The sequence below is a fragment of the Equus przewalskii genome, chromosome 4, assembly GCF_037783145.1.
Source record: "Equus przewalskii isolate Varuska chromosome 4, EquPr2, whole genome shotgun sequence".
NCBI lineage: Eukaryota > Metazoa > Chordata > Mammalia > Perissodactyla > Equidae > Equus > Equus przewalskii.
This window is the reverse complement of record NC_091834.1, coordinates 36061655-36086908: the sequence shown is the minus strand read 5'-3', so window position 1 is coordinate 36086908 and position 25254 is coordinate 36061655. Positions and strand designations below refer to the sequence as shown.

Here is a 25254-nt window from a genome sequence, read left to right as displayed (position 1 = left end):
GATATTTCCCACTTCTGAAATGATGAGAATTATTATTATTATATGATATTAACATGATTATTATTTTGACTTTAATCTTGGCCACTGTAATTTAGTGTTATGTATATATCCTGTTCTCTCTGACAGACTGGTTAATGCAATGGAGTGTAGTGAGTTGAAAGAGCTTTTAAGCTAGACAGACCTAGGATCTTGGCAAGTCTATTAATGATAACCTTGGTTTTCTCACCAAGAAAATCACACTCATTTTAGAGGGCCATCGTAAAGATTAAATTTGATAATGTATATAAAGTTCCACAACTCATAACTGATAAAATATAACTTCTCTTCCACTTAAGACTATAAAGTTCATCAATATAAGAAATACCTTATACTTTTCTATATGAAAAATGTTTATAGTATTGATTTTTTACTAATTATAATTCATAAAATCATAGGAATAGAAAGGACTACATTTAAATCCTCCCAGCCTATACTCCCAGATTTAACCATAAAAGCTCTTGAACATTCATGGCTTGCTGTAAATAAATAACTGCCTTCTACACTAAATAACCTAAAAGCCTACCCTGAATTGACCATAAAATGATGATGGAAATCTTGTATTAAACTTATTTGCTATTCTTTCATACCTCATATGGATGCTGGAATATCATGGGCATTAAACAAGATACAGGTGGCCCCAAAAAATAACACTAAGAAAACATAAATTTTAAAAACTTTAAGTAACTTAATGTCAACTTTCCCCCACCTTTTCTTCTTTTAAGAACTGGGATGTCAAAGACTGGAGAACTGCTGTTTGTAAAAGTCCATACAGTTTTTAGGAACCAACAACAGCAACAAAAGCATTATTAGAAGGTACTACAGGGGCCGGCCTGGTGGCGCAGCACTTAAGTTCGCACCTTCTGCTTCTTGGCGGCCCGGGTTTGCCAGTTCGGATCCCGGGTGCGGACATGGCACCGCTTGACAAAAGCCATGCTGTGGTAGGCGTCCCACATATAGAGTAGAGGAAGATGGGCATGGATGTTAGCTCAGGGCCAGTCTTCCTCAGGGAAAAGAGGAGGATGGGCAGTAGTTAGCTCAGGGCTGATCTTCCTCAAAAAAAAAAAAAAAGTTAAAAAAAAAAAAAAGAAGGTACTACAGTAAGACGAAATTGGTGTAGTTCCTCAGGAAAATGACTTAAGATAAAAAGGCTGAATCTGATTGACCGGCAATAAAGAAAGTCTTTAGAAATATGATATCAAACTGGCGAAAGTCTACTAAGAATCTTACTGGAAGGTTACTCACTGCAGCAGCTGGACTCTGCGCACCCCTGACCCTCCAACATACACCCCTTGATCTTAATCCTATTACTATAACAAATTTTAAAAATTTAAGCTATATTATACTTTCTAATAAACAAAAACTTATGAGTGTAAACATTAACAAAACTGGAGGTATAGTTTAAACATCATAAATATACTATTGAAATGTTAATTTACATTCACCAAAAAAAAAGCAATTTAGACTTACCTTCACAAGAAAACTGTAATGTTTTATAAGTATTGATTTTTAATGAGTTATAATGCATAAAATCATGGGAATAGAAAGGACTACATTTAAATCACCCCAGTCTATCTTTTCAAATTTAACACTAAAAGCTTTTGAACACTCATGGCTTGTTGTTAGCCAATACTTTTGCCTCCTCATTGGATTATGGAGAATCTTCTTTGTTGCTCTTGTCCAAGTCTAATGCTTCAGTAAAACTGAAATTTATATTACTGAATGCACACTCAGTTCACAGCACCTCTAAGCAATGTAGGGTTTACAGCAAATGTTGGCAAATTTTCTGTAAAGGGCTAGATGTTAAACATTTTAGGCTTGGTTAGTCACATGATCTCTGCCACCGTAGCTTGAAAGCCAGAGGCAATATATAATAGAATGGATGTGGATTGTGTTCCAATAAAACTTCATTTACAAAAGTAGGCAGGGAGATTTGGTCCATGGGCTATAGTTTGCCAACCCCTAACTTGATGGAAGGAGTATAACATAGTAGAACAATTTGGGTTGGAATCCCCCATCTACTACTTCCTTGTTCTAGCACAAATCATTTAAATTCCATACCTCAATTTCCTCGTGTCAAATGGGGATAAGGATTGTCCTACCTGCAGGATTGCCATGATTATCTAGGTAAAGTATATAATAACTATGTGCTGGTACTTAAATTTTACCTCTCTTCCCCATCAGGATCTGCAAGCCATTGGTAAAGAGTCATTTGCCGCCTTCAAAGAACTCCATATTCATTCTTTTTAAAAGACAGTGAAACCTTAAGAAAAATGTCATCAACTCTACGTTCTGTATCAGGAATGATATATAGCTCATAGTCTAGACTTTATCACTTATTCGGTGTCTGACCTTTGGCAAGTTAAAAAATTATATTTTTTTCACCTATCTTCTGAAGCAAGGTTAATTCCATTTTCACTATTTTTCTAGATCACTGCCAATATTAACAAAGGTCTCTCCTATGTAACTGCACTTACAAATACTAAGTGAAAGGGATGCATAATTGAGTACAAAGCCAGGAGCAGGAGACAGAATCTTACATTGGGAATAAATGCAAAACACACACAGACACACACATTCACGTAACTTTGGCAGGGAGCAAGAAGTCTTAGTCTAAAATGCTGCTAAAAATGAAGCACGGTTTAAGAGATTTAGGGTTCAGCTTGCCGAACTGCATATTAAGTCTAAGTCAAATGTGGCTTTACTCTTAGTGGCTCCCGGAAGAAGTTCGTGAATACCACTGTCTACAGGAAAACTCACGAGTATTAGAGTACTGTGAAAATGATCTGAGTTGAGAAAAATCTTTTCACAAAGAAAGCAACTTCCCTGTAATATGCATTCCAGAATTAAAATTCACTTTGCTGTTATTACAGTGTCTTAATATGGTAGCATTCAAAATAAAATGGATACACAAACACATACGTATTATGCTAGTACTAAAGTATTCTATGTGGCAGTTTGGCTGCGGAAGCTTCTCAGCAACCAAGAAAAAGATAATCCAATATAATCTGGCTGCTCTTGGCTATCTTTTATATCTATATAGCTTTCACAGTGTGGAAAAGGATGCTGCAGTTAGAAAAGGAAGGAATGAAAAAAGCTGCAAAGGGCAGCAGCTGATTGTTTTTTTGCCAAACTGGCAAATGAACACTGAAAATAGCTAACATGAGGCTCAGAAGTAGAAAACTGTCCAAACTTGGGATAGAACTACTGTAGATGAAACATTATTCCTACTTTATTTCCTATTAAAACATAATCATCTATAATGATCACAGAACTCAGAATTAACCACACAAGTAAATTTTTCAGATAGCTGAAATTCTTCTTAGGCAATATGCAGGTTTCATACATTTGACTTTCCAACTACTCAAAATGTTATGTGTTATACTTTAATTGCCCCTTCACAAGTACTTTTCAAATTTTGAATTCAGAATTTCATACAGTGTTGAAAAATTAATATTTCAGGCTCTAATGCTATGCTGCTGTCAGCGAATAGCTTAATTTCAGCAACTTTGGCATCTCTGACTATTCAGCAGTATTTGCTTTCATAATTTTTGAATGCTGCATTGTCCTTATTTCATACACATAAGTGAAAATGTTAAATTGGTAATGTTTTATCTTGGTATTACGAAACCAAAGCCTCAAAGCCGAAGCAATTGAGAAAAAAACAAAATTATTTATACCCCAAAAGGCAAACCTTTAGCCTCAAAGTAAGGCTTCCTAAACTTAACTGTACACTCAATTTTTAAAAAGATAAAAATTATATACTATTTATGGAATTTTAGAAATTTATAACCAAATATTGTTTTTAAAAGTAATGATTAATTTTTACTATTTGTAAGCTGTATGAAATGCTTGAAATTTTTTAAAAGTGAATTGTAATTAGAAATTTTGTGTTTACACTTCAGAGAATAGAACTGCTACCTAACAAATCTCTAACAATTATGTACATTCAAATTTAATAAAAGTTTACAAAATAATATTAAAAGAAAATAATTTGCTTTCTCAAACTAACCTCAAAGAACAAATATAAAATTGCCATAATGAAAATGTTTTTAGATTATTTTCATTGGAAAAGGCTCTTCTCTATCACCCACTGTTTCAAAGTCAGTGAGTCTTCCTGGCTTTGCTGTATCCTTCATTGTGAGGTACTCATTTAAAATTATTATTGTCTTGGGGGAAAAATTTAGAAGTATTATAATGTGTCAAGGTATAATACTATTTAGCTTCTAGAGGCTCTTATTGTTTCTTATCCATTGTCCTGTTGAACCTAAAGGAATTTATCAAGTTTAACTAAGTTTATTCAATATTACAATTTCAGCCCTGTTTGTCTGAAGATGTTCTACCCTATTGTGCAGAAAAGAGTTAACACTGCAGGCCTGAGATGACTTCCTTAGAAAGGCCTACTTGCAAGATTGGCCCTTGGCTGGTGTCTGAAAACCTGGATTTAAGGAGAGTTCATACCATTCCCTAACTGACAGGAGTGGCTCAATGTACCCACACAACGTGATATGTGCTAAACACTTGCTTTTCCTCTGGGAGTCTGGAATTTTGGCACATGCTAGGCAGAGCGTGCCAACCTTCAGTAAAAATTTTGGGTACTGAGTCTCTAGTGAGCTTCATTTGTAGAAAATATTTCACATGTATTGTCACAATTTGATGCTGGTAGAATTAGGCACATCCTGTCTGACTCTATGAGGAGAGGATTCTTAGAAACTTGCGTCTGGCTCCCTTTGAACTTTGCCCCATCCGCCTTTTCCGTTTGCTGATCTTCTTCATATCCTTTTGCTGTAATAAATTTTGGCTGTGAGTACAAGTACATGTTGCATCTTGTAAATCCTCCAAGTGAATCACTGAAATTAGGGGTGATTTTGAGGACCATCCCCCACAACATAGTGGTGTCAGAAGTGTGATTTGATAGACTATCCAGACTCACTAAAATATGGTGAAAGCATTGTTTGGGAAATGAAAGAATGAGGAAGTGGGGAATGAAGAAATTTTGGTGCCTGGGTAGCTATGGAGTTATCCATAATATGAAACAGCAGGTGAGCTGCTTTCTTTTATGAGGGATAAAAGTTGCCTAGGGAATTTGAAAATGATAGACCCATTCCCAGGAGAACTGGCTTGCTGATCCTTTGGCTGCTTTCAGTTGTACTGGTTAAAGGTGGGTGGGGGTAAGTTTATCCAAGTGATATCTTTGGTTTTTGTTCTTTCCTACAGGTGGGAGGATAGAGGGCTCAAACATTCCCAAAGGTGAGCTTTGGGTGGGCCAAAATGTTAAAAAGTTTACTTTGTCCTCTTTTACAAGTGAGAAGGAAAACAGGTGAAATCAGCTCCCAGGACTGGAGCAAAGCTTTAGATAAACACAAAGGGGGAGAAAAAGAAGAGGAGGATAACTTCCAACAGTTTCTTTAACATAGTTGCTGATGCAGCAACCCTAACTTTCTTGCACTACGGCCAGGATATACCCGCAGCCCAACACACACACACACACACACACACACACACACACACACACAGCTATAATGTTAACCATGTAAATAGTAAATTCACTTCTAGAGATATTTAAATAAATTTGCAATGAGAAAAAAAGGCAAATTTTCAAAAAATGCTTTTGCATTTTGTGGCTACTACACCTGGATGTATGAAAAATAAAACTAATGTAAAATGTTATATGCTTGTAATTTTATAATTGCTAGAGGGATTATCCTGATCAGGAAAAGCTGAAAAGAAAAAATGGTAATGGGACAAAACTCCCTTGCTTTTTGCTGTTGGTGAGCAGATTGGAATTTAAAGTCTTTGAATATTAGAAACAGAGCAAGTTTCTATTACTGATGAGTTTTGCCTATTGGAGCCTCTGCAAAAAAAGAAACAACATAAAAAAAGAGGCAATCTCTAGATGCAGGTACACTTTTGGAGTTTTAAAAGCAGTTTTTAGTTGCTAATGAGCTCTTATGAAATCAAATATCTGATTCTTAGAGGCTGATGATTTTCACTGTGCATATTTTTGAGAGGGTTCATCTGGACTCTTAAGACTGACAAGATAAAAGGGCTAAGAAAACCCTGCTTGTCACTTGGACTTGGAACACAGCTGTCTGGCCTTGTAGAGTCTTGGCTTTGCAAAAGACTAGCTACTAGCTTTTTTGCAGTTCTGCATTCACACATCCTTATTACCTGGGCCTGACTCTAAGCTAAAACCCAAAACTGTCTGATATGGGCTATTTCAGCCTCACCACGAGCTCCACTGAACTGAAAGCAGACACAGGCTCAATGAACAGAATTCTGACTCGGAGTGTTACAGATTTAGGACACCCCTCTGCAGGGCCCTAAACTATGAAAACATCAATGGACGCTGCCTGGATTGTCTGGGTCACATCCACATGCCCACAAGAAACAGCTTATTCTCTAATGGGACCATCTAAATTTAAGCTACTGATCGTCTCTATATTTCTGATGCAGAGGCTAACTGCATTCCTATCTTGTGATTCCTGCCAAAAGCTGTAAATTGGGGGAGGGCACATCACAAGAAATGTGACCCCTTCACCCCCTCCTGTCAGACCAGATTCTGGACTCCCTCTGGGGGACGGCTCACTGCTATTGACTTGTGTTCAGGCTTCCAGATTAGTTAGAATTTACAACAATGGACGGATAGCTTGACTGTACTTCCCCCACCTTTCTCCTGGTAGACACACCTCAGTGAGTCACTTTGATTATTAAATACAGCTGTCAAAAAAAGGGGACTGATTTTTTCTAGGCTGCTCACTAAAAACTTAGTCAGGAGAAAAGATGGGGCAAGTTACGTAAACCCATTTTGATACTTTTTGAATAGTCAGGATTTAATCCTGACCAATTCCTGAACATAATGTGTCTTTCTGGTTAAATTATATAAAAAATGTTTTTCTATGAAAACGGTTTTGTCCCACTTGCACCCAGACCTTGTGGACAAAATATCTGGGTAAGAATAGGGAATGATTGAAAAAATGTAAAGTTATGATTGTTAAAATGAGACATACCAATTTCATTAACAACAGAGACAAAACAAAAACCTGGCACCTGGGGAAACATGGGAAAGAGTATTAATGATCTTTGTTTTTCAGAACTATTCTTGAAAGTACTGTCCTCTTCCTGAAGGAAAACTCCCCATGCTACCTTTCCAAGAAGCTGTGAGCATTTTGTATTCAAACTGACTCCTAAGCTATGATCACACCTGATAGCCCTGACGATGAGACAGCCGAGGGTGGCCCAGTTCCTACACTTTCCATCCAGAACATGTTTAGGTGTGGTCCATACTTGTGAGGCAGATGAACTGATGTCATGGACAAGCAAATCTGTTTGGAACTGTCCGCCTTCAGGCATTCTTGAAACCAAATACTGCACCGAATTAATTGGACTGGACTGGGAACCATAAGGTAGGATATCCCACAGTAGGAGGTCACATTGGAGCCCTGTTAACTGTACTGCCTAATATATGTCCTACATGGGGTATCCTAACTGTTGTGAATTATTTGTTTCCAGGGGTATTATGTGTAGCTTCTGGAGTTGTACTTCTTTTGTGTGTATGCTATTAGGACATTGCTTCAGCCCTAAAAGGCATTTAGGTCACTTTCAACTCATCAGTCAGATTTGTGCTGTGTCTGAATTGATGCCTCAGGCTAGATGAAAAATAAATTTAAATACAGAAACTTAAGAAGGAAGCCAGCTGACTTTCTAAGATAGATCTTTATGGTTAATGAAATTTAATCATTTAGAGGTTCAGCCTAAATTCTGAACCTCTAAAAGGCATAGGTGTCAAGATGCCCTGGCCAAGTGGAAATTGTGTAGAAAAAAGTTAACAGCAGGTTTGAGATTGCTATCTTTAGAAAGGCCTGCTTGCAGGCACTGGCCCTTGGTTGGTATCTGGAAACCTGGATTTAAGGAGGGTTCCCAGCATTCCCTAACTGACAGGAATGTTTGTACAAACATGATAGTATATGCTAAACACTTGCTTTCCTCCTGGGAGTCTGGAATTTTGGTACATGCTAAGCAGAAGGTGCCTACATGATCAGCCTTCAATGAAACGTTGGGCAATGAGTCTCTAGTGAGCTTCCTTGGTAGGCAACATTTCACACGTTACAATTCAATGCTGAAGGAATTAGGTACTTCTTGTTTGACTCCAAGAGGAGAGGACTCTCGGAAGCTTGCTCCTGGTTTCCTCTGGGCTTCACTCCATGCACCTTTTCCCTTTGCTGATTTTGCTTTGAATCCTTTTGCAGTAATAAATGTTAGCTGTGAGTACAATTTAGTCCTGTGAGTCCTCCTAGCAAATCACTGAAGCTGAGGGCTGTCTAGGGACCCCTGATAAATTCATCTTATGTTAAAAAAAAAAATGCTTTAAAATTGTTTCAACATTCAAAACCCAATTAATGTAATCCATAAACCAATTAACATAATCCATCACATCAACAAACTAAAAAAGAAAAATCACCTGATCTTATCAATAGATGCAGAAAAAGCATTTGACAAAATCCAACACTCATTCATGATAAAAACTCTCAATAAACTAGGAATACAAAGGAACTATTTCAATTTGATAAAGAACATCTACCAAAAACCTACAGCTAACATCAAAGTTCATGGTGAGAAACTCAAAGCTTTCCCTCTAAGAATAGGTACAAGGTAAGGATGACCATCTCACTACTCCTTTTCAATACCCAACTTGATGTTCTAGCTAATGAAGTAAGACAAGAAAAGGAAATAAACAGTATACGGATCAGGAAGGAAGAAATAAAAACTGTCTTTGTGCGCAGATGACATGATCATCTAGGTAGGAAATCCGAAAGAATGCACAAAAAAACTCCTGGAACTAATAAGCAATTATAGCGACCTTGAAGGATACAAGGTTAATATACAAAAGTCAACCACTTTCCTAAATATGAGTAGTGAACAAGTGAAATTTGAAATTAAAAACACAATACCATTTAATAAGCATGCAAAAAATTGAAATACTTAGGTATAAATCTAATAAAATATGTATAAGATCTATATGAGAAAAACTACAAAACTGATGAATAAAATCAAACAAGAACTAAAAAAATGGTGAGATAGTCCATATTCACAGACAGTATCAGTTCTTCCCAACTTAATCTATAGATTCAATACAATCTCGATCAAAATCCCAGCAAGTTATTTTGTGGATATTGACAAAGTGATTCTAAAGTTTATATGAAGAGGCAAAAGTCCCAGAGTAGCCAACACAATATTGAAGGAGAAGAACAAAGTTGGAGGATTGATGCTACCCATCTTTAAGACTTACTATAAAGCTATGGTAATCAAGACAGTGATATTGACAAAAGAATAGACAAATAGATGAACAAAACAGAATAGAAAACCCAGAAACAGATCCATATAAATACAGTCAAATGATCTTTGGCAAAGAAGCAAAGGCAATACAATGTAGCAAAGATAGTCTCTTCAACAACTGGTGCTGGAACAACTGGACAACAACACGCAAAAAAACCGAATCTAGACAAACCTTATAACCTTCAAAAAAATTAGCTCCAAATCATCACAGACTTAAACGTAAAACTCAAAACTATAAAACTTCCAGAAGATAACATAGAAGAAAACTTGGATGACCTTGGGTATGATAATAACTTCTCAGATACAACGCCAAAGGCACGATCCATGAAAGAAATAATGGATAAGCTGGAGTTCATTAAAATCAAAAACTTCTGCTCTCTGAAAAACAATGTCAAGAAAATGAGAAGATAAGCCACAGAAGGAGAGAAAATATTTACAAAACATGCATGATAAGGGACCGTTATCCAAAATATACAAAGAACACTTAAAACTCAACAATAAGAAATCAATCTGATTTTTTAAATGGGCTAGAGCTGGCCCTGTGGCCTAGTGGTTAAGTTTGGCATGCTCCGCTTTGGTGGCCTGGATTAGGTTCCCAGGTGTGGACCTACACCACTCATCAGCAGCCATGCTGTGGTGGTGACCCAGATACAAAACAGAAGAAGGCTGGCACAGATGTTAGCTTAGGGTGAATCTTCCTTAAGGAAAAAGAGGATGATTGGCAACAGATGTTAGTTCAGGGTGAATCTTCCTCAGCCAAAAAAAAAAAGGGGGGGGGGGTGCTAAAGACCTCAACAGATATCTCACCAAAGAAGATATTTAACCATAAGTAAGTACGTTAAAAGATATTCCACATCATAGATCATGAGGGAAATGCAAATTAAAATAATAATAAGATACCACTACATACCTATCAGAATGGCCAAAATCTGGAACACTGACAACACCAAATGCTGGCAAGGATATGGAGCAACAGGAATTCTCATTCATTGCTGGTGGGATCACAAAATGGTACAGACACTATGGAAGACACTCTGGCAGTTTCTCACAAAACTCTTATCATATAATGCAGTAATCAAGCTCCTTGGTATTTACCCAAAGCAGTGAAAACTTATCTCCACACAAAAACCTGAAAACAGATGTTTATAGCAGCTTCATTCATAATTGCTAAAACTTGGGAGCAAACAAGATGCCCTTCAGTAGGTGTATGAATAAATAAACTGTAGTACGTGCAGACAATGGAATATTATTCAGTACTAAAAAGAAATGAGCTATCAAACAACGGAAAGACATGGAAGAACCTTAAGTGCAGATTACTAAAAAAGAAGCCAATCTGAGAAGGCTACATACTGTATGATTCCAACTATATGACATTCTGGAAAAGGCAAAACTTGGAAACAGTGACAAGATCACTGGTTGCCAGGAGTTGGGGGTATGGGAGGGATCAAGAGGCAGAGCACAGAGGATTTTTAGGGCACTGAAAATACTCTGTATGATATTATAATGATGGTTACATGTCATTATACATTTATTCAAACACAAAGAATGTACAATACCAAGAATGAGTCCTATAGTTACCTACAAACTATGGACTTCAAGTGTTTATGACATGTTAATACAGGTTCATCAATTGTAATACATGTACCACTCTGTAAGTGATGTTGGTAATGGGGGAGGCCATGCATGTGTAGGAGCAGGGGATACCAGAAATCTCTGTATATTCCTCTCAATTTTGTTGTAAGCCTAAAGCATTCTAAAAAAACAAAGTCTTAGAAGAAAGACTTGAATTCTAATTTTTATTTAATCTCTCTGCCTTTGTTTCCTTGACCATACAATGGGCATAAGTTATTGTGAGAAATAAGATTGCAAGTAAAGTACTTAGCACAGTGTCTAACATACAAGGCATTTAACAAATATGTGTACTTTCCCTTTTTTTACCCCCAGAAACCCTTTTCTGCTTGCTTATTGGTTCATAACTTTAAGACAGTTGAAAGAGCTTAAAATCTGACCACTAGATAGGTGATGAATCTCCAAACCCAAGTTGTAGGACAATTTTCAAGCAGTGTCTTATCATTACCTCCTTCTAATTTATTTCTGAATAGTCCTGAAAACTAAAGTTACTTAAACTAAATCAATACCCACGTGTATTAAACCAAAGCAAATACAAAACAAAAGGAAATATATGCCAGGGACACACTAAAATTTAAAACAGGAAAAATCTGTGTTAGCCTTTTATATCCACTATGTTAAAGAATCTGAATAACATTAAATTAGATTTCTATAATTTACAGGGAACTCACAGAACAATCAATCCAAACCCATGTTCACTACCAGTGTGTTTGTGTGATACAGTTTCTGTACTCAAGGGATATTTTACTTCACTTGAAAAAAATGTTTGGTTAAAATTAGTTCATTTTAAACAAAAATTTACACATAAAATAATAACAAATATGCTTAAAATATTATCCAATATTGTTAAAATAGTTGTTCCCCACTTGTCAAGATAATCTAATGTTACAGGGCCAGCCTCACGGCTGAGTGCTCCATTTCAGTGGCCCAGGGTTTCACCGGTTTGGATCCTGGACATGGACCTACCCACAGCTCGATAAGCGATGTTGAGGCAGCATCCCACATTGCAGAACTAGAAGGACCTACAAGTAGAATATCAAACTATGTACTGTGGGGCTTTGAGAAGGGGGAAAAAAAAAAAAGATTGGCAACAGATGTTAGCTCAGGGCCAATCTTTGAAAAGAAAATAATAATAATAAAAGATGATCTAATTTCAATTCAGTGCATTTTGCCCAATAGAACTTCAAGACTAAGAGGAAGTAAATTATATTTATGCAAACTGATGTTTTCTCATGTTTTCCTGTTAAAAGAGGACCTTTGAGAGGTAGTTTATGATGATTCTTACAATTTATATCGTCATTAAGACAGCTCCAGGAAAAATTAAAAAGATCATAAAAGATAACACTGATAAGTACTTGAGTGTTTAAAATCTATAACTTTAAACAGTATATGCTAATATACACCACTAGTATCATAATTATGCTAGCAAATAAAGGATTCTTTTAATTGTTAATACTATAGTCTTTTTACTAGGTTGTATATAAGTTATAATAAGCATGAGATTGTATGATTCTTCTAATTTCTGAAACTGTGTGTGCATGTTAAAAATCTAATCAAATTTCCATTTTAGGAGTTTTAAACTGTGGTACATTTTCAGATAAACATCCAATCTCTGGGTACTGGGATGTGATTAGCACTACCTATTACACAGGACAATACTGAGAGCAGAGAGAACAAAAAAAGGGACACAGCCAATCTCCTTCTGAGGTCATAGTCTTTTTAATCACAATAAGCTATTTGAAGATCAAGAGATGCACAGATGAGTGACTGCTTAACTTCTGATGTCACAATCCTATCTAAATAGTCTAGTGAGAGAGAAACCAAGGGAGTAACAATGCCTGGTTCTTTACTTGACTCCATCATTCTCTAGATACAATTGAGGCAAACAAAAACATCATTGTTTTTCTATTCCCAAAACATAAAATGGACCCCTCTTCCAAAATTTCATTTTAAATTCTTTGTATGAAACTCACTAATTTTAGAAATAATTTTAAATTGGTTCATTTCCTTTCTGGACCTCAGCTAAACATATTATTACTATGCATGGATATTTATATACTAGACGTTCATAACTCAAGAAATAAGAGAACTAACATTTCCTTCAAAAAAAGAAAAATATCAGAAATATCTACAATGCAATAAATACATAAAGAAATAAAATAATGCAAAATAAAACCACAAGGAGTTTGGATTTAAAAGAAAATCTTTTCAATATCTTTCATCATAAAGAAGTCAACTGAAAAGAGTATTTTATTAATTTTCAATTTAAGGGGACAGTATACTTCTAGTCTTTTCAAATATATGGAAAAAAGAAAGGGATTCTAACACTCAATTTACAAGTAGTTCAATTACTTTCAAATTTTAGATTTTGAAGAAACTATGAACAAATCTCTGTTTAGGTTCCAATTAAGTAAATTATGGTAAATCCATTCAATAGAATGCTAGAATACAGTCACTAAAATCATCTTTAAAACTTTATTTTATGTGGGAAAATGCTTTCATAATAAATAAATGAGGTAATTATCAAATTACATAGAATATAATTACAACAAAATAAAATATACACATCCATAGAAAAAAGACTAAGGAAATATATATTATGCTGTTAACTCTGAGTGGCAGAAATATGCAATTGTACTTGGAATTCTTCCTTTATTCTTTTTGGTATTTTTCAAAAATTCTAAAAAATTTATTTAAAACAAGATCTAATGATCAGTGTGGTATTTGAAAGTAATAAATTACAGGATTCAACATTTAGATTATATATTAAATAATATATATTTAGAATAAATTTGATCAAGATTATTCATTGCAGCATTGTTTGTTATAGCAACACAGTGGAAACAACTTAAAAGACCATCAAAAATTATAAACAAAAATCAACTATTTTTATAAATTAGTAGCAAGCAATTAGAAAATAAAGTTTTGAAATTCTATTTCCATTTAATGTCAAAAATATAACAGGAATAAATTTAACTCAAGGTGTACAAGACTTCCATGCTGAAACAAATATTGTTGGGATTATAGAAGACCTAACTAAATGGAGAAATAAACCATATTCATAGATTGGAAGACTAAACATAGAATTGCAAGAGCCCTAGAATATCCTAAGCAATTTTTAAAAAGGGGACAAGATCAGATAATTTCATTACCTGGTTTCAATGCTTAACTTAATCAAGATACTGTGGTACTGGCATAAGGTTCAACAAACAGATTAATAGAACAAAATAAAGTGCTCAGAAATAGACTCACGATTAAATAGCATTATGATTTTCAGCAAAGGTGCCAAGGCAATCCAATGGGGAAGAAGTTAAGTCCTTTCATCAAATGACACCAGAATAAATGGATATCCATATGGAAAAAACTGAACCTTGACCCCTACCCTCAGACCATACGCAAAAATTAATTCAAGACGGATGCCAGACCTAAGTGCAAAAGTTAAACTCACAAGTTTACTATCGGGAATGTATAAAGAACTTCTACAAAGTGATAAGAACAAAGTAAAAGGATACAGTGATAGGTTATATTGTTATCCCCAATTGTTCACTCCCTCCCTATAGGAGGACATACTTCTTTGCCGACTTATACCAGTGTTGGCCATTTGACTTGCTTGGGCCAATGAAATGTGAGTGGAAATAAAGCACAACATTTCTGGGGCCAGGCCGGTGGCGCAACGGTCAAGTTTGCACATTCCGCTTCAGCGACCCAGGGTTCACCGGTTTGGATCTCAGGCACACACACGGCACCGCGTGGCAAGCCATGCTGTGGTAGGCGTCCCAGGTATAAAGCAGAGGAAGATGGGCATGGATGTTAGCTCAGGGCCAGTCTTCCTCAGCAAAAAGAGGAGGATTGGCAGCAGATGTTAGCTCAGGGCTAACCTTCCTCAAAAAAAAAAAAAAAAATCACGATATTTCTGAACCAAAGCTTTAAGAGCCATCATGTGGTTGTACCACTGCTTGTTCTCATTGCCACAAGACCCAGGCAGCAGCTTCTCCTTCAGCTTAGGTCCCAGAATGAAGACATGGAACAAATCTGAAGCTAACATGTAAGTGAATGTTTGTGGTTATATGCCACAAATTTTGTGGTGATTTTTTTCTATAGCATAACTTAGTCTAAGCCACTATTATAGGAATGAACGAGCAATTCAAGAGGAGTAAACCCAAAAAACCTATAAATGTGGCTTAAATAGGACTTATTTTTAACACATAACTATAAATCTAGGAGATAATCCAGAGCTCTTATATAAACTACACAATGTCATCAGTGTCCTGAGCTCCTCCTATTTTTATACTCTGCCATTCTTAGATTGTAGTTTTCCCCCACATGGTCATAAAATGGCTGCTACAGCTCCATAGTGCAAGCTTGGTATGTCTCATTAGCCAGAATTAGATCATGTAGTTACCTGTAACTGCAAGGAGAGTTGGAGAATAGAGTTTTTACCTTTTAAGATTTCCTAGCTGAGACACGAAGAAAGAAAAGATTTAGAAATAAAGATTGTGTCAGCATACATAGTGTCTGTCATAGATGCCATTTCTACTTAATAGGTTGGTAAAAGAACTGGAAACACAAAATGAAATGCTTATACATTCCTGGTGGGAAACATAATTGAAACAATGATTTTGTAAAGTGATTTTCTATTTGTTCATGTTGAAGATGAATATATCGTAGGCCTGGGAATTCTACTTCTATATATAGTCATCTATATATATTCTTATCTAATATATATTTTATATATACTTATTTACTTCTATATTTAAATAAAATGTAACAAGGCCAACTTATTTCTTTTAATAAGATAAAAATATTAGACTGGGGTCTGGCCCAGTGGCACAGCAGTTAAGTTCGCATACTCCGCTTTGGTGGCCTAGGGGTTTGCCGGTTTGGATCCCAGGTGCGGATCTATGCACTGCTTATCAAGGCCCCATGCTGTGGCAGGCATCCCATATATAAAATAGAGGAAGCTGAGTACAGATGTTAGCTCAGGGCCAATCTTTCTCTGCAAAAGTGGAGGATCGGCAGCAGATGTTAGCTCAGGGCTAATCTTCCTCAACAACAACAACAAAATATTAGACTGTGTTTACATAGTTCTGTGAAATTTTTGTTTCAAATAATACATACACACACACACATACACCATGTACGTCTGTGTGTATACCAGGTTGTGATATATAAAATGACTCCTTACTGTGGGTTATGGTTAAAAAAATTAACAGATGTTGTCCAAGGATAACTCCTGACAGGTACACAAAGATGCTTATTTTGGCCTTATTTATAATAGTAGGGCTTGGCAACCAGTAGGCTCCACGGGAGCATGAAACTGACTAAGCAATTTCATTGTGGACCCCGACTGCAGAATGTTTACGTCTAATCTTTTAGGCTAAGAGGAGGAAGGAAGCTGGGGGAGGTCTCATCATTTAGTATGTATACTTTCCCCCAGTCCCATTTCCAGAATGGAGCATTTCCCTCAGCTGTCTGTCCCCGTGCTTCTGGCACACTTTGCCTTGATAATATACTTCCTGTTTTAGCCAGAACAGAAGAGGAGCAACAGCTCAGCCACACGGACTGGGGCAGAGGATCTGGCCAATCTTAGTCATCAGATTTTTCAATCTCTGTTGTTTTTACTTATCTCCCATACTTCTTCACCCAAGCCACCTGTGCCTCCAATTCCTGCATTTTTTCAGTGTTCTTTAGCACAAATCAGCGTGCTTTTTTTTTTTCTTTCACAGTTGTAGAATTAGGTTTGACAAATAGAAATGGCAAGCAATAGGATATACTGGAGTATATGAGGAAGCCATTTGGTGTAAACCTAATTCGGCCTGACTTTTTCCCAAAAGGGCCTGACCGTACCCATTGAGCATGCATTGTATTTCTGCTTTAAACATTTACTATGGCAAGAAACAAATGCCCTTAAGATAAAGGTGCAACTTCCCCCCACATTGGCATTTCCTTAGGGATAAGTATCTTTCCTTAGGCTAGGAACTGACTGCTGTGCTCACATTTGACCACCCAGCTCACCTTTGACCACCCAGCTCAAGACAACAGACCTGCCACCCTGCTGTGTCCACCTAGACAGCAGACCTACCTGCTGTGTCCATCAATCGCTGTGCCAACAAAGCAGTCTCGCGACTATTGTAAAAGGGACATTTCAATCCTATGTGAAACATCCTCTTTGGGGGTATAAAACCACTCTGTACACCTCACTTCTTTGGTGCCATTTCTTCCTTCGGGAAGAAAGGCCCCAGGCCATGGTCCTCAGATTTTAGCTCAGAATAAACTCATCCCAAATTTTCATTTATAGATTGGTTATGGATTATTTTCGTCGACAGGCTTGAACTTTGTTTAAATATTTTAGCTTTGCTAAATCAGTTGCCTTTGTATTATCTGCTCTCCAGCTTTAAAAACTTGTTTGAAGTCTTTCATCTGCTATCTCCTCTCTTGTTCTTTTTGACTTTAACATAAAATTTCAACATAACATAAAATTTACTGTTTTAATCATTTTTAGGTATACAGTTCAGTGGCATTAAGTATATTCACATTGTTGTACAACTATCACCAACATCCATCTCCAGAATTTTTTTATTTTCCCAAACTGAAAGTCTCTGTGCATTAAACAATATCTCCCCATTTTCCTCTCCCCTCTCAGCTCCTGGCAACCACCATTCTATTTTGTTTCTATAAAAGTGTGTGGTTATTTTTTTAATTCACTTTTCCAAAGTGGAGATCTATCTCCTACATTCAGTTCTAGGGCAGGTTCTTTGATCATCTCTGCCTCTGCATTTCTCTGTTCTCCCTTTCTAGAACCCCTATTATTTTGGATAATGGACCTCCTAACTATATCCTCTAATTTCCTAATCTTTCTCTAATTTTCTATCTCTTTGCCTTTTTGTTCTACTTTCATGGAGATTTCCTTACTTTATCTTCCAACTATTCTACTGTATTTAAATTTAAGCTATCATGTTTTAATTTCCATAGCTCTTCCTTATCATAGGGTTGTTCCTTTTCCTGTAGTATCCTTTCTTATAGTTCCTTTTCTACTTTTGGATCATGGATGTAACATTTCATCTCTATGAAGATATTAGTCTTTGTAGACTCAACATAGTTAGAGATGTCAATTCTCCTCAAATTAATGCATTAAGGAGTTAATGCAATTACAATAAAATCCTAGCAGGAATTTTTACAGATATAGACAAGCTGATTCCAAAACTTATATGGAAAGGCAAAGGAACTAGAATAACTAAAAATAATTTTTAAAAGGAGAATAAAGTTAGAGAAAAAACACTAATTGATTTTAAAACTCACTCTAAAACTACTATAATTAAAACAGTGTGGTATTGGCAAAGAGATAGACAACATAGATTCATGGAACAGAAAACAGTCTAGAAATAGACCCATACAAATATGATCAATTCATGTTTTTTTTTTTTTTTTGAGGAAGACTAGCTCTGAGTTAACATCTGCCAAACCTCCCCTTTTTGCTGAGGAAGGCTGGCCCTGAGCTAACATCTGTGCCCATCTTCCTCTCCTTTATATGTGGGACGCCTACCACGGCATGGCTTGCCAAGCGGTGCCATGTCTGCACCTGGGATTCGAACTAGCAAACCCTGGGCCGCCAAAGCAGAACATGTGCACTCAACCACTGTGCCACTGGGCCGGCCCTGATCAATTCATTTTTGATAAAGGTGCAAAAGCAATTCAATAGAGAAAAGAGGTTTTTTTTTTTTTTTTTTTTAAAAGTCAACTTAGGAATTATCTGTCAGTTTTTTTTTTTTTATTTAAAGATTTTATTTTTTCCTTTTTCTCCCCAAAGCCCCCCGGTACATAGTTGTGTATTCTTCGTTGTGGGTTCCTCTAGCTGTGGCATGTGGGACGCTGCCTCAGCGTGGTCTGACGAGCAGTGCCATGTCCGCGCCCAGGATTCGAACCGACGAAACACTGGGCCGCCTGCAGCGGAGCGCGCGAACTTAACCACTCGGCCACGGGGCCAGCCCCAGAAAAAGAGGTTTTTTTAAAGAAATGGTGGTGGAACACTAGACATGCACATGAAAAAAAAAGAATCATGACTTAAGATGCAAGAACAATTTACAAAAAAATTAACTAAAAATGGCTCATAGACCTAAAAGTGAAACTAAAAACTATAAAACTTTAAGAAGAAAATATGGGAGAAAATCTTCATGACCTGAGAGTAGGCAGAGAATTCTTAACATGTTACCAAAAGCATGATCTATAAAAGAAAAAAGTTGATAAATTATACTTTATTAAAATTAAAAACCTTTGCTCTGCAAAAATCAGTCTTAAGAGACTGAAAAGACAAACCACAGACTAGGAGAAAATATTTGCAAATCACATATCTAACAAAGGAAATGCCACAAAGTAAATGAATTTCAAAGGCATTGTGCTGAGTAAAAGAAGCCAGTCTCAAAGAGTTACACACAGTATGATTCTATTCACATGACATTCTGGAAAAGACCAAACAATAGTGGTAGAGAACAGATCAGTGATTGCCAGTGGCTGGAGACAGGAGAAGGTGTGACTATAAAGGGACAGGACAAAGGAATTTTTTGGGGTGACAGAACTGTTCTGTATCCTGATTATAATGGCGGTTAAACCAATCTACATGTGTTAACATTCGTAGCACTATATACCAAAAAAAGTCAATATTACTATATGATAATTTAAAAGTTAAATTTAAAAGACTTCTTCTGCTCCCTGAATTGTCAAAAAATCATCTGGGTGTCCCCCACCTTATTTATTTGTTCATTTCAGCCTCTCTCTATTGACACATTCCAAGGTGTTAGCTAGCACCACCCAAGATACATTCTTCAAGTGTCTTTCTCGCTCACTATTCACAGTTAAAAGTGAAGTACTTAAAAATGAGTAGAAATTGTATTGTGGATAGTCAGGCAAGAAAGATAGTTGAATGCTTTCAATTATGGGAAAGGAAGAGGATACAATGCTGCTGTACCCAGGATATCTTGGGTAATGCTAGCTAACACCTTGGGAGGTATCAATGAATCAAGCTGCCTTAGGTTTACGTAGAATAAAGTCACAATATTCTTGTCCATACTAGGGCTACAGGCTCCTAGCAAATAAAACCTTAACAAGAAAAAGATTTTCATTACAGAGCTTTAAAAAAACCCCACATATTCACCTATTCTTCACAAATGCAGATGCTGTTACTGAGCAATCACTGTGACAAGCAAAGCACAAAACACAAAGATACTTCTCTATGTGCTTCTACTTCCTTTCTCTTACTTAAGGAGTAAATCACAATACAAAGACATGCATATTTCTATCAGGTTCTACTTCCTTTTTCTAAGTAAAAGATCATTTCAGAATCGTAGGCTTATCTGATGATAACCAAACTCTTCTACTGCTAAATAACTATAGCCCTCAATCTAAGGAAACTGGTTTAGAATCTGGGGACATTTTATTATTTTCCTGTCCCTCAATGCTATCTCACTGATTCAAGCTAAAAAACAGGGTCACACGTGCTGTTGTTATAAAAGAGATTTCAGAAGAAAGTAAACCTATCCTATAGGAACTATATAATACACTCAATTGCATTATAAGATGAAAGATACAATTTCTAAGGTTCTTTGTGCTTCAAATCAAACATTAAGAAAAGTCTGGCAAACACTGTGTGGTCCGTTGCTATGTCTGCAAAGTATCTTCTTGTGATGAATAATTTACCCTTTAGAGTAATGCCCTCCTTAAACATCCCACCACAAGCTGTTCTAATAATGAAGGGTATTTTTCCCTTAAATCCCTTGAACAAAATGTACTGAACAAAAACTTAATGTTAGGTAAAGAAGGAAGAGATGCAAGCTGGAAGGAAATACCCACAGTCCATTGTAGCGGTGTTGTTATTAAGTCAAAGGACACTGACTAACAGTAAAGACAAATTCTGAAAGAAGATTAAGGCCATTTGTAACATGATTGATTCAGGGTTTAATTTACTGATTTTACAAAACGATACTCATACTCCTTTAAAGATCAAGGGTCTAGAAATGCTTCCTTCATTATATTCCAATATATTTTTACTTACCCAGCAGCCGATACGTACCCTTCTCTGATAAGAGCAATCGAATATTTCTAGAGAAATCTCTTTCCACCACAATCAAGACATGGTTTAGATAGGGCTGGCTCCACAGGGGTTGGCATAAGGCCCAAGTCTGGCTAATCAGTGTTTTCTCCTCACCCAACCACAGTGATTGGTTCATGTCATGCAAAGTGGACCAATGACCTAATTCTAGGACTTCTGTTGGAGGGACCAAGAAAGAAATGTGTCCTTCGAACAAAGACAGACATGTATAAGTCACCATGTTTTATACCACGTGTTACCCCCGTTACCACTGGCCTGCAGATACCTGGACTAAGGATGGACATCTGATCCAAAGGGAACCTTTCAGGCAAGCCAGTAGCCTATTATAAAGAAACCTATTAAAAAGAAGGTTCCCGGGGCTGGCCCCGCGGCCGAGTGGTTAAGTTCGCGCGCTCCGCTGCAGGCAGCCCAGTGTTTCGTTAGTTCGAATCCTGGGCGCGGACATGGCACTGCTCATCAGACCATGCTGAGGCAGCGTCCCACATGCCACAACTAGAAGAACCCACAACGAGGAATACACAACTATGTACCGGGGGGCTTTGGGGAGAAAAAGGAAAAAATAAAATCTTTAAAAAAAAAAAAAGAAGGTTCCATACTGGATAGTGACTAATTTAACCAATCAGATTCTCTCTCACAGAATTTGAAGGTATGAGAGAGAAAGCAAAAACATGAATGAACTGGGCTTCATATTTTATAATTTCTTCTCAATCCTCACAACCCTTCCCTTCCAGAACCCACCCTTATCCCATGAACAAAAGAGAAGCACATGGGGCTGGCCTGGTGGTGCAGCAATTAAGTGCACACATTCTGCTTTGGGCGGCCCGGGGTTCGCCGGTTTGGATCCTGGGTGCAGGCATGGCACTGCTTGGCAAGCCATGCTGTGGCAGGCGTCCCACGTATAAAGTAGAGGAAGATGGGCATGGATGTTAGCTCAGGGCCAGTCTTCCTTAGCAAAAAGAGGAGGACTGGCAGCAGATGTTAGCTCAGAGCTAATCTTCCTAAAAAAAACAAACAAAAAACCCCCCCCAAAAACAAAACAAAATAAACAAAACACAGAAGCACAGAGAGGGAACTTCTTCATCTTCTCATAGTCAAGCTTAGAAACCAACTTGTATTTGCATTCATTTTTCTCTTCTTTTCTTCCTATTAGAATGAAAGTGCATCCCTTTCAAAGCAAAGGCAAATGTTTGCTTTATGCTATGCATCCCTTCCTTTTCAAAAACATTTCCTTCCTTTTCAAAAACTATGTTCTTTCATAAACCTTATCCTATTCCTATGCCACCAGTACCCTATAATCAAGGGAATGATACAGGCCTCGATCACCTATCAACATGCAAACATGTTCTATTATTTTCCATCATTAAAAAAATCTCCTCCCCTAAAGGATATCTCCTCCATAAATGCTTAGTTAATTGTATCCACAAGGGGGAAAAAAAGAATCTTGAACTCTACCTAAAATATCACACAAAAGTCAAACTCCAGATGAATGGCCGATCTAAGTGTGAAAGGTAAAACAATAATGCCTTCAGAAGAAAACATGGCAGAACATCTTCAAGTCTGTAGGGTAAGCAAAGATATCTTAAACAAGATACTGTTAATGTTAATTTACTTCACAACCATAATGTCATCATCTTTTCCCCCATAATTGTTTCTAATCTCTTTATTCTTTAAAAATATAACAATTAGGTTTTCCCTCTGTCACAGTCCTTTCCCTCCATCTCTCTTCCAGAAAAACTACCTTGAAGTTGTTGTTTTTTAATGTGGAATAACCTAACAATTCATCAGTAGGACAGATAAAATATATTCTGGTTAATCATACAATGGAATACTATATAGTAGCTAAAACATACCCAAAAAATCTACACGATCACTGTCTAAAGGAATGCTTTTTGTCCAAACTGTAAACTCGTAGGCAAATATAGTTTTATACTTTGTATTTCCCATAAAGTGTCCATATTTTCCAAATCCAAAATTAAGATATTCAAGCAGAAAAATACAGAGCCCAAATATAATATGTGAAGTCATACTTGTCCTGGGAGGTGTTTATTGTACCCACAGGCAACAGCGGAACTCTGACCTCTGAACATCAGAGTAAGCAATCTGTATCTAATCTATCTATCTAGGCATTTTGCTGACTCTAAGAACAGTTATCAGCTAGGTCTCAATTCATTATAATTAGGCGTTTCAGCAGCCTTTCTACACTAACTTCTAAACAAAAGTACGAAACTTGAAAAAGGTGTTGAGAGTATCACTTCCTCATCCTTAATGCTTTCTTCCATTTCCAAGGAGTCCAATTCATATAATATTCCTGACCTCTATGTACCCCAGGGATATTAGTAAATCTGGAGAAAAAAACTGGATATGCTTACTGTTTTGACCTCTCTCAACTGGTTCTGAACTCAGGCAAAGAACAGAAGTCCTTCCAAACCTCCACAAAAAATCAAGTTTCTTGAAACATCTTTTAAGGAAAGGGAGAAACATAAGCTTTGTCCCTTTTAACAAAGTTATCACTGATCCTCATGAAAATGAAACATCCAAAAATAACTGCAAAATTGTACTGTATAAACATAAAAACTATAAACAAAATTTCAATCAATGGATTAACTTTTCTCATCTTTGAGGAAATGCAACTTACAGGTTTAATATTATAGAGTTAAATTTCAGATAATGTTGTTAATGAAAATATTTAACAACAGCTTGAACAATGCATGTGCTGAGTGGACTGAAAAAATGCCAGAAGCCTCGATCTACAAGGAGATGCTCATGGGAAAAATCTCGTCCTGTGGTTTATGTCTCTTCCGTCATTTAATCTGCACAACAATCTCACCTGCATTTTACAGTAAAGAAACACAGGCTTTGGGAGTTTAATTATTTTGGAAAGGCTTTATGATATATTTAGAAAATCCTGAAGACAAACTTTGGTTTGAATCCTGGCTCTAAATTTACTAGCTTACAAGCTACTTAAAATTTTTGAGACTTTTCTGCAATAAGTAAAAGCAGATTTAAGCCTCCACTGCTGGGCTATTATAAAATAGAGTGACAAAATATATAAAATACATTCAATATTTAAATAGTAGGTACTCAGTATAATGTAGCCATAATCATTGTTATTACTAACTTGCCTAGAATCACATAGCTATATCTAGTCCCCAAAACTTTTTTCCTTCTTTTAAAAATACTTAATAGAATTATATACAGAGATAAAAAATGGAAAAAAAATATATCATAAAGAAGGAAATAAAAAGATAACTATAATCCTCAAATCCTGTAATAATCATTGTTACCATATTGACAATTTTCTTTCTATATGTATAGAGCCTTCTTTTAAGTGCAGAACTAGATGATGCTATATAAAAGTGTGAATTTTTTCTTTTGTACTTAACTTTTATTATGAGAACTTTCCCATTCGATTAAATATTCCTTGAACACATAATTTTAATAATACCAAATTCTGACATACAGAAGTCATTTCGTCCTTTCTTTATTGCTTTACATTAAATTGGTTCTAGTTTATCCAATGTTATGGGTAAACTTATGTATATCTTTGAACCCATTCTTTTTTTCTCCACAGGATGTTTTAAGCCATGTAGCAGTTATCTGTTTTCTCGGCAAAGCCCCTACTATCACTATACACATTGACATTTAAGTCCTGGTCTGCATCTGGAAGAACGAATTCATTTATACTTTATATATCTTTAGCTACTGATATTGAATTTTAGCATTAAGCACATTCCATTACCATAGCAATAAAATATAACTAAGCTTAAGGGCTTCCTCATTTCTATCATCTGTTGTCCAAGTCACATACCCAGTATGAGACTGGAAATTCTCCATCATCAGAAACAAGAACCTGAATCCCATATTTCACTTAATGTTTTTGAATTCACTGTATATTTCATGTTTATTAATGAAGTAACAAATGACATAGGAATATAACAACTTTTAACACCTAAAAAAGACATGAAGAATTGAGATTTGAGCCACCTATGCTTCCTTGCATCCTGAAGAAATGGTAACAGGATGAACATAGCGTTGCACTGACTCTCTTTGAAACTGAAATGTTAGGATATGATTCAAAACATGATCTGACGATAGGGCACAATACCTGAAATGAAAAAATCCAAAGCATATGACTTCCATGGCAAGTATAT

At 36.3% G+C, this 25254-nt stretch overlaps 1 protein-coding gene across 3 annotated transcripts in view; it reads right to left on the bottom strand.

The window, feature by feature from the left end:
* The window catches only part of ANKIB1 (ankyrin repeat and IBR domain containing 1), a 134359-nt gene that overhangs the window by 95823 nt on the left and 13282 nt on the right, over positions 1-25254 (bottom strand). The window contains exon 1 of one of the 3 annotated variants that reach the window (XM_070617489.1): positions 897-1036. The exons of the other annotated variants lie outside the window; for them this stretch is intronic. The gene's annotated coding sequence lies outside the window, so the exon portion shown is untranslated. Of the gene's footprint in view, positions 1-896; positions 1037-25254 lie in introns of those variants that run through there. 3 annotated transcript variants of the gene reach the window in all.